This window comes from Monodelphis domestica, chromosome 7, assembly GCF_027887165.1.
Source record: "Monodelphis domestica isolate mMonDom1 chromosome 7, mMonDom1.pri, whole genome shotgun sequence".
Classification (NCBI taxonomy): domain Eukaryota; kingdom Metazoa; phylum Chordata; class Mammalia; order Didelphimorphia; family Didelphidae; genus Monodelphis; species Monodelphis domestica.
In genome coordinates this window covers 54,212,890-54,229,942 of record NC_077233.1, presented here as the reverse complement: position 1 = coordinate 54,229,942, position 17,053 = coordinate 54,212,890, and the positions used below count along the sequence as shown (strand labels likewise).

The 17,053-nt window shown below is 39.2% G+C and overlaps 1 protein-coding gene across 2 annotated transcripts in view; it reads right to left on the bottom strand.

The window, feature by feature from the left end:
- Nucleotides 1–17,053, bottom strand: part of HRH1 (histamine receptor H1) — a 132,312-nt gene that overhangs the window by 113,420 nt on the left and 1,839 nt on the right. The window lies entirely within an intron of this gene.

The following is a 17,053-nucleotide window of genomic DNA, read 5'->3' as shown; positions in this document are numbered from 1 at the left end:
TAATATGACAGAAAAGGAAAATAATAAATGTTAGAGATGTGGGAAAGTTGGAACTCTAATGCATTGTTAGTGGAGTTGTGAACTGATTTAACCATCCTGGAGAGCAATTTGGAACTATGCCCAAAGGACTATAAAATTAATCCTACCATTTGATCTAGCAATACCACTACTAGATCTATATCCAAAAGAGACTTTTAAAAAAAGGCAAAAGGGCTTATTTGCATGAAAATATTTATAGCAGCCCTTTCAGTGGTAGTAATGAATTTGGAAACTGAGGGAATGACAATCAATTATGGAATGGCTAAACAAATTGTGGTATGTGATTGATTGTGAATACTATTGTGCTATAAGAAATGATGAGCAGGATGCTTTCAGAAAATCCTGGAAAGACTTACAAGAACTGATGCAGAGTGAAGTGAGCAGAACCAGGAGAACATTGTACACAGTAATAGAAATACTATATAATGGATAACTGAATGACTTAGCTATTCTCAGCAACCCTAGACAATCCAAAAGAACTCGTGATGAAAAATTCTATCTGCCTCCAGAAAAAGAACTGAAGGAGACTGAATGGAGATTGAAGTATAACATTTTCACTTTATTTTCTTCATGTGTTTTTTTAATGGGTCTTGTTCTACAACATGACAAATATGGAAATATGTTTTGTATGATAGCACACATATAACCAACATAAAATCGCTTAATTCAGAGAGGAGGGAGGGGAGAGAAGGAGGGAGAGAATGCAAAATGTTAGAAAACTCAGACTAAAAAACTCTTCTTACATGTAATTGGGAAAAAAGAAAATATTATTAAAGAGGAAAAAAGCCCAGTAACTGCTTTCAACTTCTTGTCCCACTAGTCACTTAATCTGTGCATGCCCTTGAGGTGAAAAACTGAATTTCCATCACTGATGGAATAATCTTCCTAATGTGCAGTTCTAACCATCTCACTCCCTCACTCAAAATTTCATATGATCTTAGAGCTTGATATGATGTTAGAGGACATCTACTTCAGTCCCCTGATTTGACATATGATGAAAATGAAGTCTTATACAGATAAGAGGCAGAAACAAGATCTGAACTCAGCTCCCTTGATGTCAAATCTAGTGATTATCCTAGGCATGATGCTGTCTCTTAATTCTAGTAAATATCTATTATAAGATCATAGGAACATAGTTCTAGAGGAGGAAGAGACCTTGGACACCATCTAGTCCAGGATCTTATTTTTATAGCTGAGGAAACTGAGGCCCATGAAATCAAAGTAATTTGCCCATGATAAGAGGCAGAATTTGAGTCCAAGTCCTCTGACTCCAGGACCAGATGCTTTCTATCATACCTCCTACCTAATAAAATGAAGTTCATTAGTTCTTCAAGCACTCTACACTTATGAACACACAGACACAGGCACATATAATGCTTTAGACAAATTGGTCTATTCAGCATTCCCTGATCTTTCCCATTTCTGTGACTTTGCATCATCTCCCACGAATGGAATGGCCTTCCCACACATCTCTGTTGAATTGTTTCATTTCTGATAAGGCTCAGTTCTGGCAGTACCTCCTCCAAGAAGCATGTCCTGATTGCTACAGCTTTGAGTGGCTTCTTGATTGTCAAGTCAATCAGTTGGTCCTTAAGTAGAGATATTCCTTCTGTATTGTGGGGTGTTAGGAGTGTGGTATTCCTGCAATCTGGAAAATCCTTGTAAAATTCTTTGTCCCTCCCTTCATACCAAAGGAGTCTGACTTTTTTCTTTTTCTTTTATGGGATGGGTATAGTATTTAATTTTGAAATTTGGGTTAAGTATCTGGTCAAAGGCTATATAGCTTCTAAACTTTTCTGTTGTCTTCTGCCCTTTGCCCACCATCTGCAGTTTCTGTAAAACTCTCTCCAATTTCCCATTTAATTTCTTATGCTAACCTGTGATATACAGAAATTGTGATGGAAAAAGTCCCAAGGTGGAAGGGATGCCTATATTAAAAACACAACAAGCCCCCTCACTTTCTGTCTTAGAAGTGATTCTAAGGATTAGCTCCAAAGCAGAAGAGCAGTAAGGACTAGGCAATTGCAATTAAGAGACTTGCCCAGCGTCACACAGCTAGGAAGTGTCTACTCTAAATTTGAACCCAGGACCTCCCATCTCTGGACTTGGTTCTCTATTTACTGAGCCCCCTAGCTGCTGCTCCAGTTGGTCAATCCTGTGCTAAACAAATGCTGGGAATGCCATTAAAGGCAACAGCATGGACATCTTCTCTCAAGGAGTTCACATTTTAATGGGGGAGATAACATACATACATACACACACACACACATACACACACACACACAAGATATACAGTGTAAATGCAAAGCAATTGCAGAAAGAGGCAGTAGTAGCAACAGGGGGATTGAGGAGGACCAGGAAACTAGGAAAGGCAACTTGACAGAGGTGAGATTTGAGTTAGGTGTGGAAGGAAGTCAGGGAATTCAGGAGTCAGAGGTGAAGAGGAGCACATCTGGGCATAGGCAGCAGCCAGGCACACAGTTGGGGCAATTAGGTGGCTCAGTGGATAGAGAGCCAGGTCTGGGGAGAGGAAGTCATGGGTTCAAATCTGACTTGAGACAACACCTAGCTGTGTGACCCTGGGCAGGTCACTTTAACCTGTACTGCCTAGCTCTTCTGTCTTGAAACCAGTACTTAATGCTGTTTCTAAGACATAATGTAAAGGTTTACAAAAGGAAGGTATAGAATTGAGAGATGGATTGTTGTGTGAGGAACACAGGAAGGTCACTGTCACAGGAGCTAAATAAAATGTGATGGGACTGGAAAAATAGCAAGCAGGCAACTTGTAAAAGGTTTTAAATTTCAAATAGAGGATTTTAAATTTGATCCCAGACTGTATAACAGAGTTTCACCAGAAATGACAGCCAGATCTGTGCTTTAGGAAGAACACTTGGGCAGGATGGAGAATGGATTAGAATTAGGAGAAACTTGAGGGAGGGAACCCAACCAATTGGCTATTGTTCTAGTCTTGGGAGAAGGTGATAAGAGTTTGCAACAGGATGATGGAGAGGACCAATGTGAATGTGGGTTCCATCTTGAAATCTCTTACACCACTCTATTTGGATCTCTCCTTTGCTTGTAAAGTATTATAATCTAACTTGTATTATAGTAATCTATGCCCACAGCATCTTCCCAATGGTGGCGTAGGGTTCTTGTGGGGTGAGACAGGGAGCATGTCAAGTTTCCCCAATGTCTCCCTAGTGACTTTGACAAAATTAGTTCTTAATATTGTAGTACTTTTGAAGTGACCTAGTTCAGTTTCCATTCAGTTTGGGGGATCTAAAACCAGAATGGTTGCTTCCCCTGAGGGCAAGAATGCTTCTTTTGTAAAAACAGTCCTTACCTTCTATCTTAGAATCAATAGTATGTATTAATTTCAAGGCAGAAGAGTGGTAAGGACTAGGCAATGGAGGGTAAGTGACTTGCCCAGGGTCACACAGCTATCTCTAGGCCTGACTCTCAATCCACTGAGCCACCCAGCTTCCCCCTTAAGCAGGTTTAATTTTTTTTATTATTTTAGCTTCCCTCACTAAAAGATACTGAGTTATTGCTTCAGAGGAAGGAACTGCCTCCTGGCTCATATTCAACATAACTATGTAGGGAGTGGAGGGAGGTGGGCCAGGGACCATGAACATTTTGTTTCTTGACAATTAATCAATTTACATTACTTTACACTATAGTGTTAAAATTGTCTTTTGAAAAGTTGTTGTTTTTTTATCACTTTTATTTCTGAATATAATCCTTTCCCAATTCAGGGAGTCATCCCTTAAAACACAAAATATAAAAAGAGAGAGGACATCTGGTTCAGCAAAAGTAACCACTACATCACCTGAATTTGATAGGATACATAATGTTCCACATCTAAAGGCCCCCACTTCTTCCAAGAAAGGAGTGCCATATATTCTTTCCTTTTTTCTTTAGGGCCAAGCTTGGCTATTATGATTAGTGTCAGGTTTCTTTTCCATTTACATTGTTCCCATCACTGAGTATGTTGTTTTCTAGGTTCTGACCACTCTACTTTTCATCAGTAACTAAAACATCTTCTTATCTTTCTCTGTACAGATCTATTGCGAAGTCACTTTATGGTGTGGCTCTCAAAGGCTAATGCAGAGGAATGCAAGCACAGCCAGGTCCAACTGAGAAAATCTCTAAGTATCAGAAGGGTTCATCAGTCAATCAACGAGCTTTAATAAATGCTATAATGTGTCAAGCACTGTGCTAGGTGGGGATATAAGTGCAAAGAATAAAAGAATTCCTATTCTCAAGGAGCTTATATTCTAACAGGAGAGACAAGCATATAAGTATATACACATATACTACAGAATAAATATAAAAATGATAAATGCAAAGTAGTTAAATTCAAGGAGGTTTGAGAAGGAAGGTTCTAGCAATTAGGAGAGCAAAGCAGGAAAGGCTTTATGAAGAAGTGACGTTTGAGTTGCATCCTGAAGGAAGAGAGGGATTTCTGAGGTAGTGTTAAGGGGGGAGTTTTCAGGCATGTAGCACGGGCAGCACAAAGACATGAGAGATCTATGTATGTTGCATGTGAGAGAAGAAGAGAGAAGGCTAGTTTGACTGGATTCCATATTGCAAGATGGAATAGAAAGATAGGTTAGAGCCAAGTGGTGAAGGGCTTTAAAAACCAAGCAGAATGTTTATTTATAAATTTATAAATATTTATTACAGCACTTTTTATGGTGGCAAAGAACTGGAAACTGAAGAGATGTCCATCAATTGGGGAATGGCTGAAAAAATTTGTGGTCTGTGACTGTAATTGAATACTATTGTATCATAAGAAATGACAAATAAGATTATTGCAAAAAAAAAACCAACCCTGAAAAGATTTATATGAAGTGATGAAAAGTAAAGTAAGCAGGACCAGGAGAAAGTTGTATACAGTAATGATAATAATGTATGATGATCAACTGTGAAAGACTCAACTATTATCAACAAGGCAAGGATCCAGGTCAATTCACTTCAGTTCCTCCATGAATTTTTCTCTAGTGTAAGCATTATGTGTCTTGTTTCACAACATGGTCAACAGAGAAATATGTATTATATGATAATATATGTACAACATATATCATACTATCTGTCTTCTTGGGGAGGGATGGGAGGGAGGAGGAAAACAAAAGAATCAGACATAGATTTTTTGATATAGCTAATGTGAGAATTTGTTTCTTTTGGTTAGGCATAGTTATTCTAATTTGTTATATATTTATAACAAATATTATATTATTGTGTTACTATATTATATGTATGTATATGACATGAAGATAAAAATTGCAAGATTTGAAAACTGAATGGTAATAGGAGCTGAGTAAGAGTGAAGAGAAAAGGATAATGCCAGAATTATGAACCCGAGAGTCTAAAAAGCCAGGGGTACCTTTGACAGAAATAAGGAAGTTCATAAGAGGGAAGGTTGGTGGGTGGTGGTGGTGGTGATTCAGTTCAGTGTTTGACACATTGAGTTTGAGATGTATCCAGAACATCCAGTTTGAAATGCAAAATTTGGTAATATGGCTCTGATGCTCAGGAAAGAAACTGGCTGAACACAGAGATCTGGAAATCACTGGCATAGAAATGATAATTTAATTCATGAGAGCTGATGGTGTCACTGAGAGAGTGAAAAGATCTGAAGGCAGTTCAGAACAAAGTTTTGGGGGACACTCACAATGGAGTTTTTGTGACACTCTTCTTTCTTGGTTTTTCTCCTACCCATCAAACCACTTTTTTTGTTAGCTCGTTATCTTTATTGTGCCTCCTGAGAGGACTAGGAAGAGAGGACAGTGCAAAAGCACCAGAGAAGTCAAGAAGGATCAAGGCTGAGAAAAGGATATCAGATCTGGCATGAAGATATCATGGGTAACTTTGGAGAGAGCAGTTTTAATCCAAAGTCAGAATGCAAAGAATTAGAAGAAGTGAGTGAGAGAAGAAAAAGTACAGGCAACAATATAAGCAGTCTTGTCCGAGAAGTTTGCCTGAGAAATAGAAACATATAGGATACTAGTTGAAGGGGTTGGGGGAGCCTAGGGAAAGTTTTTTTTAAGAATGGTGGAGACTTGAGCAGGTTTGAAGGCAATAGGGAAGGCACCAGATGATAAGAGAGATCGAAGATTCAAGAGAAAATGGGGATGACTGAAGATGAATGAGTGAAGAAGAGGGGGCGTAGAGGGGGTCTGGCCCTGGCAAGAAAGGCCCATCTTTGAAAAATCTAGTGATGATGAATTCATGTTATCCAGCTTCAGTAAGGCTCTCGTTATCTAGCAAAGGGATCCTTTTATCCCTATTTGATTCCCTATCTCACAAAACCTATGCCAAACTTTTTCTCTCCTCAAGTCATTCAGAAGCCATCTCTAGCTTTACTGAGAAAACTAAGGTCACATGCACAAGCTTCCTTTTCTCATCATCAGCAGAAAGTTGGTCATTAAATGATGACTTTTTAAAGTTGAAGCAATTCATGAAGACTATTAGCTAAGGTGTGGAGAGAACCTCGATCCGTGTTGGTAGATGGAAGTCCCATTATAATGATATCCCTGGAATATTAAAGTATGCTTTGCAATTGGTTTCTTTACAATGTGGTCTAGGGACCAGTGGCTAAAGAGATGGTCACTGAGTCTCCCAATAAGGTCGATAGCTCTTCTGACCACAGAAGTCTATGAGTGAAGGCACATTGCTTCTGATCCTCCTTCCCGATGAAGAGACTTCCCATAGAACTTTGGGAATGCTATTTCTATAGATTCTTGATGTGTTGACCAACTTTGCAGCCTTTTTTTGAGGCTCTGCATCTAAGGTGAAGTGAAGGACTGCTAACTTTTATTATTTTGATTTAGAAAATACATTTCCATGACTAAGTAACATTTAAATACAATTTTTGCTCATTAAAATACAAGGGTCAAGGCAGGAGGAGGACAATAGCCAGCAGAAAAAGTAATGATAATTAGTCACCTGAAACTACACAAGCCAGGATATATGTAACTATCTCCTGATAATATTTGCATCAAGCTAGAGCCTATGTCCAGTGTCAGCATTCAAGGAGTGAACTCAGGTACACTGCCATTCAAAAGAGGAAGTAAACAGTACTCAATTCCAGTCAGCTCATGAAATCCCAGAACTTAAAAGTTATTAGGCCATCTTATCCAATTCTCCTTCTTTTGCAATCCTTGATTATTGAAAAAAATTGATTAATTTAAAAAAATCGAACTTTTGCTCAAGTCCTTACAGTGATGAGGAGCTTAGTATCTAATATGGCAGCCCAGTTCACTGCTAGAGTTCTTTAATAGGAAACCGAGTCAAAATTTCCTCTCTGTAGGATTTCACTGGTATGACTGGTTACATTAAAGATCAAAGTGAAAGCTCTCTTTCCCAAAAACATTGTAGGTCAGGAATCCAACCTCCATAGTAAGCTAGAGTTAGAGGAAGTGATCTTTCTTGGGAGTCTCAACTAACAGAAGACATTATTTTCACTAATGCTGATAAGAATAATAATACTCTCAGCTACTTTTAGAAGACTTTCTTTCACAGAACCTTATTTGATCCTTACAATAAGCCTATGAGTTAGAATCCCATGGAGGACGGGGGGGGGGGGGGGGGGGGGAGGGAGGGAGAGATGGGGGGAAGAAAGAGGCAGATAGAGACACGAGGTGGGAAATAGTAGAGCTGTGACAGTCAGTCTGTATGTACATTCCTGGGACAATTTCCCTTGAGTGTATGTTCTTCTGTTCTGTCAGGAATCATCAGGGATCATAATTCCTCTTCTTTGTTTTGTTGTAGTGAAGTCCTTGAATTTGCAAAACTGCCTTGAAGTCTGGTAATAGCTCCATTAGGAGTGCCCAGTGATGGATGGGTCTGTGTATAAAGGAGGGGTATAATTCTAGTCTTGGAGTCAGGAAGCTACCTTAATCACGTTCTGGTTCTGACATTTATTGGCTGTGTGACCCTAGGTAAGTCACTTCACCTCTGAGCCTCGGTTTCCTCATCTGCAAAATCCACTATTTACTTCATTAAATTGTTATTAATAAAATGCTTTGTGTTTTTTTCCTGCTTTTTGCTTGTTTTAATTTTTGTTTAACTGATTGTGATTTCATTGGCTCAGGAAACTTCTAGTTAGGAAACTCTCCCCTACTGATGCAATCTGGTGCCTGCTCAGCATTTCAGGTTTTTTGGTTTCTTTTTGAGAGTTTTCCAGGGGAGCACTGAGAGTTTATGCGACTTCCCCAATCAACCAGGCAATCCTTGAGCATTTATTAAGTGCCTTTTATGTGCCAAGCATTGTGCTAAGTGGTAGGGATACAAATAAAAAGCAAAAAACAGCTCTCCTGTCCTCAAAAAACTTATATTCTTTTATTTTTTCACCCTTATCTTCCATCTTAGAATCTATACTGTGTATTGTTTCTAAGGCAGGAGAGCAGCAAGGGCTAGGCATTTGGGGTTAAGTGATCAATTGAGGTTAAGTTACTTGAACGGCACCACAAAGCTAGGAAGTATTTGAGACTAGATTTGAACCCAGGATTTCTGGTCTCCGGGCCTCACTCCATCTCCATTGAGCTGACCCACCCAAACTAGATATCCCTCCTGCTTAATCTACTCCCACCAGTCTTTAAGTCTCTTTGTTCTCCATCAGCCACTTAACACCTAGGAAGATATAACAATAAAAACAACCCACATTTATATAACTATTTAAGGTCTGCAAAGTGCTTTAATATATCATCACACCAGCTGACGAATTTTCTAAATCCACCTGAAAGACAACCTTAAATTGTCTTTTTTTTAGGAACAGGTGGGAAAAATTTGTGTCCTAGATTACAAAGAGCCAGTCATCTATCTCCCCATTTCTTCTCCAGGCCCAGTCTGATACCAAATGCATTTTGCTTTCATTCTCCTTTGATGAAATGGTTTCTAACAAATTCTGTCAGGAGCACGTTCAAAGCCATTCAAGCTCCAGGTACAAATTGGGTGCTGTCAGCCTCAATCCGAGCCTGCCCAATGTGACCTTTGTGCATTAAATACAGAGAATTACAACTCAGGAGATGAATGGATAAAGAGGCAAGATGTCCTGGCCCTCTAGACCATCAGCTTTATTGTTCCTAATGAGTGTGAGTTAGAATTCTCCATCACCATTAACGGTCCCTAGCAGAAGTGAGTCACTTATAAATAGAGGAAGAGCTTTGTTATAATTAAGGATGGAGATTCGGAAATGTGCTGGGACTTGATGAGAAGGGAAAATGGCAGGTGACTGGAGCCTTAGATGACACTCAGTCTAATGTGTTTCAGAGATAAAGCTTCTTGGGGGAAATAGCACAAAAGCAACAATTTACATTTACAGAGAATTTTAATATTTGAAAAAGCTGTTCTTTATGTGCTTTGTCACACCTGGTCTTCACCACAGTCATGGGAGGCAGATCATTCAGATATCATTCTTTGCATTTTCTAGATGAGGAGACAGGCTTAGAGACCCACACTCATGGGCTAACAAGTGGGAGAGCAGAGCTGGGATCTGAATGCAGGTTTGGGGATTCCAGATCCCGTGTTCTTCTTACTGTAGGACAGTGGGAGGTGATTAATTCCAGGTGCCTGGTTATTGCTTTAATGCTTCGGGGCTCTGGACCATCCCTGGGATGTAGGTTCCTGGAGATATCTACTAGGTTCTCGGTAAGAGAGTTGCAAAGGACTTCATAGATCATTTAGTGCAATCCTCTCCTTTTCCAAAGGAAGAAACTAGGGCCCTGAGAGGTTAAATAATTTGCCCAAAGTTACCATATAATAACAATAATAATAAGAGCTATTATTATTTTAGCTGTCCAAAGGCTTTAAGGTTTACAAACACACTGTTTATGTTATCCTGTAAGTAGCAAATCAGGAGTTGAACTCAGGTGACTGACTGCAGATTCATCTCTTGTCTCCCCTCTTTTCCTCCCTCATATCCAATCTCTGTAATGTTTATGTGTTTTTTTTAAACCCTTTCCTTCCATCTTAGAATCAATACTGGGTATTGGTTTTAAGATAGAAGAGTGGTAAGGGCTAAGCAATGGGGGTCAAGTGACTTGCCCAGGGTCACGGAGTATGTTTTTTTTTTTAACCTTACCTTCTGTTTTAGTATAAACTCTTTTTTAAAAAACCCTTATCTTATAATGAACACTGACACTTATAGAGCACTTTAAGGTTAATGGAATGCTATACATGTTTGTTTGTTTTTTAGCCCTTACCTTCCAGCTTAGAATTCATACTGTGTATTGGTTCCAAGGCAGAAGAATGGTAAGGGCTAGGCAATGGGGGTCAAGTGACTTGCCCAGGGTCACACAGCTGGGAAGTGTCTGAGGCCAGATTTGAACCTAGGACCTCCTATCTCTAGGCCTGGCTCTCAATCCACCCAGCTACCCAGCTGTCCCCCTTAGTATCAATTCTAAGACAGGAGGGCAATGGCTAGGCAATTGGAGTTAAGTGGCTTGCCCAGAGTCACACAGCTAGGAAGTATCCAAAGCCAGATTTGAACTGAGGTCTTTCTGGATCCAGATCTGGTTCTTTATCTTCTGTGCTACCCAGCTATGATTCTGTAGTATTTATATAAAGGCATTGTGGATATAATGTTAGACTTGGAATCAGACCTGAGTTTGAATCCTTCCTTTGATACTAACTGTGTGACTTTAGGTAAGTCACTTACTTCTCTAAGACTCAGTTTTCTCACCTGCAAAATAAGGATAATGATATCTTTATTTTTAATGATACTAAAAAACAGTAAGCAACTACATTACAGGGTTGTTTCATCAAATTAGATAATGTTAAATGCTTTGCAAATCATAAAGTGCTACATAATTTCAATCTGTTATTATTATTAATTCTTTAAGTGACACCAGGTTAAAACTGACATCCAGGGCACCCTTGAAGGGAGAAAGATGTAGGTGGGCAGTTAGCAGAGTGTCTGTGTAAATGGGCACGAGCAGTCCCATTCTTTTGTAAGTTTGGACATGGAAAGAGGAAGGGAATAAGCATTTATTAAGCATCTACTGTGTGCTGATGCTATGCTAAGCACTTTATAGATATTATTTCATTTAATCCTACAAGACTCTGGGAGGTAGGTGCTATTATGATCCCTATTTAACAACTGAGGTTGAGAGAGGGCATTTTAAGTTAAAAATTTGAACATGGGGCACTTATGGATATATATATATATAATATAGAAATAATAAATAAATATGAAATATATGTATATTTATGTGTATATATTCACTGAAAGCTGAAGTTTATCTAGTTTGGCCACATAATGAGAAGACAGGACTCACTGAAAAAGACCCTGATGTTAGGAAAGACTAAATGCAAAAGGAGAAAGGGAGGGAAGAGGATGAGATGGAGAGAAAGTATTGGGGAAGCAATGAATATGAGCTTAGATAGACTTTGGGAGATAGTGGAGGACAGAAGGACCTTGCCTGCTATGGTCCATGGGGTCAAGAAGAATTTGACATGACTTTATGACCAAATAACAAATATGTGTATGTTAGCTGGTGAAACTATTTTCTCCCCATGTATTTGTTGGCCTCTTCTCTAAATCAGTGGAGGGGAACAAAGATTTGTGGCAGTAGACCCTGGGTCTAGGTGTTTCTTCAAAGGGTTAGTTCATCTGTTCAATATCTCTTCAGTTGAGGGCCTGAACCAGGCTCCAGGTTTGGAGCAGCCAATCAGATCCCTTCATTTTAAGATGAAGAAACAGAAACATAAGGAAACAGACTGCCTTGTTGCAGAGTTGGGATCCAAAGTTGGGCTGTTTACATGCAAACCCAATGTTCTTTCCATCACAGCAGGCTGATCTCTAGCATTCAGATTTGGAAGAGGAACTTGGAGATTTCTCATATTTCAGATCCCCTTAGTAGTTGACCCCATTAACCAGCTTGGTCAGGGGTATGGTAAATGTTTAACAATTAGCTCTCCAAGAAAAGAATACTTTTAAGCTTAATTTGAATTTTTAACATTGCTATAACTGTCACTTTCTTAAGTCTAGACAATCAACAAAAAAATAAATTACGCCCTGATTTAGAGAATTTACCGATTTCTGAGGTATGGATACTCATATTGAAATTTTAACAATAGGTTCCCAAGAGCCTCTTGAAACTCCAGCACAACTCTGATTCTTAGAGCAGCCTGACCCCGAGCCAAGTTCCTGCATGGAAACAATGCACATGAACCACCACCCAACTTGATGGAGACCAGCTGTGTTCTCTTTACTCGTGCAAAAGAAAAGTATATTGAATTTATATCATGAAGGGATTAAGTTAGATGTAATTTTTCAATAGCAGAGCTATAATAGATGGACAAGAAGAAAAAGCTGGAGTCTTATTTGAGGCAGGGGGAGTGCCTTGAGTAATAAGAAATTCTTCCTTGGGGAATGGCTGAACAAATTGTGGTATATGTTGGTGATGAAATACTATTGTGCAAAAAGGAATAACAAAGTGGAGGAATTCCATGGAGACTGGAACAACCTCCAGGAAGTGATGCAGAGCGAAAGGAGCAGAACCAGGAGAACATTGTACACAGAGACTAATACACTGTGGTACAATCGAAGGTAATGGATTTCTCCATTAGTGTCAATGCAGTGTCCCTGAACAATGTGCTGGGATCTAAAAAACACTATCCATAAGCAGAGGACAAACTGTGGGAGTAAAAACACTGAGGAAAAGCAACTGCTTGACTACAGGGGTTGAGGGGACATGTCTGAGGAGAGACTCTAAATGAACACCTAATGCAAATACCAACAACATGGAAATGGGTTCGAATCAAGAACACATGTGAAACCCAGTGGAATCACGCATTGGCTGGGGGTGGGGGGAGGAAAAGAAAATGATCTTTGTCTCCAATGAATAATGTTTTGAAATGACCAAATAAAATATTGTTTAAAAAAAATAAATTCTTCCTATCTCAGATCCAGAGGAGAGGGAAGGGAAAGTTAGAGAAACTCCTAATCTTCTCTTCATAATGCTTATCTGTCAGATCACTTAATATGCCATTCCCATCACTTCGGGTTCTGAATCATGAAAATTGACAGCTCCTTCAGATGTTTTCTGGACTCAGAGGAGCCTAGTCTATTAACAGTTCTACTGATTAACCAACTGATCCCCACCTCCTTCAACTTTTTTCCCTCTATAATTAGAAAAAGCATTGAGAAAAATCAAGATTCTCAGTTTGAATCCATTTTAGGGTATTTCTGTCCTTTATTTATCCAAGATTACCAAGGATTTTCCTGTGTTTAATAAGTCTTCCACGCCATGTAGGAGACATGCTCCATAGCACAGAGTCTTCGTGGAAGAGCCCAGGGATCATGTTCTTTCTCAGCACAGTCAGTGAGAGTCCAATGATCCACTGGCTGGCTCCAACTGAGTGAGTGACAGGGGCCAGCCATCTGCCACTGACTGCATGCCAGTTACTCGGCAAGGAACCAGCATGGAAGGGTGGAAGCTATTTTGGTACGAAGCTTTGTCATTTACATAGAACATGATGCCAGAGGTCAGTGCCCACTGTCAGGTATAAAAACACTCCCACTTCCTCTCCTTGTCCCTAAGGGAATTAGCCTTCAACAGACAATGACTGCTAGGCTTCCTATCTTGAGTGAAACGAAGGGTAAAAGTCACAGAATAATGCAAGTGCTACATGGGAAGCTGAGAGTGAGACAGGAGTAGTGGTGCCTTGGGGAGGGGAAATGGAGGAACTCCCATTGCTATGGTCACAGACATGGCCACTTGGGGCAGCTGTGCTGGAGACCAGCTGCATCCTTGGAAATGAGAGGAGAATGCCAGGTTATGTATGAGATGGGAACTGTTGATCAAGCCACGTGCCAGTCATGCTGTAGACTGCATTTGCTGAGGCTGTTTAAATTTCTAAGTTCAAAGCTCGGGATTTCTCCTGCCTGTCTTCCCTCTATTCTTTCCTTTACCTTCCCTCAGAAATATGTGCTCATTCCCCAAATCTCCAATTAGGAAAAAAAAAAGGTTTGCTTGTTGTGTTCCCTTTTAAAATCTATTTTCTAAAATATATATGGTTGACAATTGCATCTTCACATGTACCCAAACCAAAGGAAATGAGAAAAACAACATAGAGTGGGAGGGGGGATAGAGACAGAGATGGGGAGAGATAGAGACAGAGAGAAACAGAGAGACAGAGGCAGGGAGAGCAAGAGATGCGTCACTTTGCTTAGAGCATTGTTTGTATCATATTTGTATATTGCTGCATTCTGGTATCATTATGCAATAATATATTGGTCACTTGGGATAAAAAATGCTTGAAAAATTCAATGATTTTTTTTTTAGACCTACAAGCCTCGTACAGGGTGGAATCTCTTGATTTTAGAAATGGACACAGAACAAAAATAAAGACATTATAAATGTATTGCAAAGAAGTGTTAAAGAATTGAAAAATTGAAAAGTAACTCATAGCAAGATGGTTAATCAGTCAATACTCTGGTAATTATCTGATCTACTGAGTCATTCAAAAATTAAAAAAAAAAACCACTATCATAGGAGAGGGTATCTGCAACCTGGTCTGGACATTTACTTACTGAAGATGAGGAGGTGATCAAGGGAATCTAGACCACCTTGCAAGGTATACTCAACATAGCCAGCCAGAATCCAGAAAGCTTACATGGTTGCTGAATGGCATTGGCAAAGTACCTTTCACTTTACAGACTTCCCTCCACGATTAGGTGTCAGTCAGTCAGTCAGTCAGCAAAAGAGCATTTATTAAGTTTATATTATGTGCCAGACTCTGTGCTAACTGCTGGGCATATGGAAAAAACAGGCAAAAGCCAATCTCTGCTCTCAAAGGGCTCACAGTCTAATTGGGAGAGACAACATTCAAACAGCTATAAAAAATATGACATACATGGGATAGAGGGGACACAAGCCAGGACCTTTGAAAGTACACTCACTTCTTAAAGAGATGTTAGTTTTGGCTGGCATCAAGAAATCTAGAACTATACCTTGACATCCTCAAGGGCTAAGCATTTCCAATGCACAATTGCTGAATATTTTCCAGACAGAGATAAAACCAAAAATCTCAGGGGAGTCAACATATAACATTCCTAATACATGGTCTCCACTCTACCAGGAATGTTACCCAGAAGAGAGGTAAGGGCTAGGTTATTGGGGTAAAGTGACTTGGCCAGGGACACACAAATAGGAAGTGTCAGGTCAGATTTGAACCTAAGTCCTCTAGACTCCAAGCCGGGTGCTCTAGTCACTATGTTGCCTAGCTGCTCCTGGGTCTGTAGTTCTGATGAAGATTGGTTTGATTTACTTTCTGATGAGGAAAACCTGTGTCATCAAGTAATTTAGCTATAGGAACAGACAGGTTAACACAGTCTATTTGATTTTTTATTTGATAATTTTATTAGATAGTCTAGTTGACCAGTGACTACATTAATTTATAGTATTATAGAGGAAACTGGAGAGGTGTTTACAAATGTAACCAGATGACGGTGCTAATGTTTATCCATGTATTATGTGTCCTGTGTTTAACTGCATATGTTCATTAATGTACATGCAAATTAGTACATGCTTTGAGTATGTTTTTCTTATTCATGTTTACTTGATTCTGTGTTAGTATTTGCCACTGATATACTTATCTTTTAGCTATATAAAACTTTTTTGCCCTTATATGCTGTTTACACAGTTTGTTATTTTGTAGTTGTATTGTTATGTCTTTGTTTTGTATTTTCTTGCATTCTACAGGTATGCATACACCACTATGTACCATACTATTTTCTGCACATGATTTTGATCTGTAGTCACTGAAGTAGTTTGTAAAGTGATGCTTTACACTGTCATCATCTATTGTATATACACAGATGATAGGCATTTTCTGTCAACAGTATCCTGAAATGATTATCTGAGATGCTGAGTTAATCATCTTTGTTCTGTTTTTTATGTCAATGTTGTGATGTGTAATTAGACATTTCAAGTGTAGTTTGACTGATTTTGCAAGGACCTACAAAACTTATAACTCTGGGGAGGAATGTCACAGGATTTTGTAGGTCAATACCCACTGGTATGTTCTGCTCTTTAGAGAGTTAGTCTTGACCTAGACAAGACTAGACTGTGACTAAGTATCCTATCCAAAGGTAAAAGAAAACCAGAAGCCATAAACCAATGTGTATACATGGTGGGGGCAAGTTGTTCTGGAGATTGAGAATCATGGTGTATATGGCTTAGGTGACAGAGGCGCCATCAACATTGGTGGTCATTATAATGAGGACTGGCATTATGCCAATAAAGTGGGGAGGGGGAGAGACAGACAGACAGATAGACACACAGAGAGAGGAAAGGAGGGCAAGAGGGGTAGAGGAATAGGGGAGAGAGAGAACTCAGTAGCTGGTTGTAGGTCAGGAACTGTGTAATTGATCATATGTGACTGTTCCCTCAAATCTGTTCCTTAAACATTTGTTTGCTTTGTTTTCCTTTTGTTTTAAAACCAGTTAAGATAAATGTGATTAACAATTGCATTGTTGATCTATGTTTCCTTGCACAAATTCAACTGATGACAATATATAGAGAATATGTATGTATGAGATAAATAAATTTTTTTAAAACTTTAATATGTATATTCATGCAAGAGATTTTTGACTGTTTGGGGGTGAGGAACTGGAACAACCTTAAGAGAATCAGTATTTCATTTTTATGACTTCCTAGATTGGGAGGAAGAAAATGTGGACCAGGATATTTTTAGGCAATAAATCAGCAGTTTGAGTGGAGGGGGAGGGAGAGCCTGTCCCCCATTTCTGGGTAGCTTTGCCCTCTTACCTCCTTTTCTTAGTTTTTCTGTCTCCCTTCAAGACTCAGCTCAAATACAACCTTAAAAAAACAAGAAACAAATACAGCCTTTTCTGCTCTGTGCCTCATCCCCCAGCAGATATCTTCTTCTTTTGGATTACCTTCATATACATACATAAATCCATACATCTCTTGAGATCAGGAATTGGTGTTGTTGGGTTTTATTATTTTGGTTTTGTTTTGGACTCGGTTTTGTTTGCTTTTTT